Below are 1,175 nucleotides of genomic sequence, written 5' to 3'. Positions count from 1 at the left end.
GTATTCCCTGAAACACGGTGAATCCACCATAGACACAGAGAGGGTGTGAGGAAACTAACCTTTAAAATAAATATGAATAACTACGGCGTTGCAACGCAGCGGCTGACCCCTGCGGCGGTGAACTCACCATGGTGTTGGTCACGCCTTCCTTGCAGAAGGTCTTGTAGTAGTCAAAGTCGTTCTTGTTGGCGTAGGCTTTGACTAACGTCAGGAACTTTTCGGGGCACTTCTCCACGCACATCTGGAGGAGGAAGCAACATTCACAGCATGAGAAACAGTTCATCTGTCTTGACTGACAGGAGAGGAAAACTCCACCCTCCCTCCCACAACCACGATGGCTGCGCCTGATTGGACGAACGCAACCCAACGCGGCACCAAACGTTCATCCATGCAGGAAAAACCCTGCTTGGTAGTTTGGCTTATTTTAATCTAGTGTGCATGCACTTGGGTCTTGCTGTCGGGAGTTCGTACATCCAGGGTTAAAAAGCACTTAAGTGGAAGTCTCTTTGGAGAAAAGCGTCTGTTAAATATTAGGAAATGTAAAAGGCGGGACTTTCCAGAGCTGGTTAGATTTGCATTAAGTTGCCGGGATTCAACTTAATGCAAATTAATATATATATATATCTATATCTATCTATCTATCTATCTCTATCTCTATCTCTATATCTATCTATATATAGAGGTTTACGCCTCGACGCTGCATGCAATGACAAGGTAAATAGGGTCCAGGTTGGAAAAAACGGTAGTTATCCTTTAAAAAAACAAAAACCCTATACAACAGATTCCGTAGGGCCTTTATGAAGTTACTGCTAAAAGACGCAAAAAAACTGGAAATTGTTAATTTAGGTTTCCAACCAAGCCGCCCCGCTGTAACTTTAGTTTTAAAAAACGTCTTCCAGCGACGTAGGCCCGGTGGGTCACCATGCTTGCAGTTCACTGAGGGAAGCACTGCATTGCAAGCACAAACCATTTAAGACCGTGGTGGTAAAATGCAAAGAGAACCCCGTAGCTGTGGCCCGAGTCTAAACTGTGGGTTTGATGGGCGAGGAGGAGTTCCCACCTGTGTGGTCGGACACTGGAACTCCAGCAGCACCATCGGGCTCGCACACTTCATGATGTTAAAGTAGAACAACACAGGCTTGTCCCTGAGGGAGGGAGAGAGGGGGGGGGGGGGG

General features: G+C 46.6%; 1 protein-coding gene across 1 annotated transcript in view; it reads right to left on the bottom strand.

The window, feature by feature from the left end:
* Nucleotides 1–219: 219 nt before the first annotated feature.
* The window catches only part of LOC117958290 (choline transporter-like protein 2), an 18,530-nt gene continuing 17,574 nt past the window's right edge, over nt 220–1,175 (bottom strand). The window contains exons 5-6 of the mRNA XM_034894620.1: nt 1,061–1,145; nt 220–241 (exon numbers count right to left, since the gene is read on the bottom strand). The gene's annotated coding sequence lies outside the window, so the exon portion shown is untranslated. The remainder of the gene's footprint in view (nt 242–1,060; nt 1,146–1,175) is intronic.

Source organism: Etheostoma cragini, chromosome 15, assembly GCF_013103735.1.
Source record: "Etheostoma cragini isolate CJK2018 chromosome 15, CSU_Ecrag_1.0, whole genome shotgun sequence".
Classification (NCBI taxonomy): Eukaryota; Metazoa; Chordata; class Actinopteri; order Perciformes; family Percidae; genus Etheostoma; species Etheostoma cragini.
This window is presented reverse-complemented; position numbering and strand designations above follow the sequence as displayed.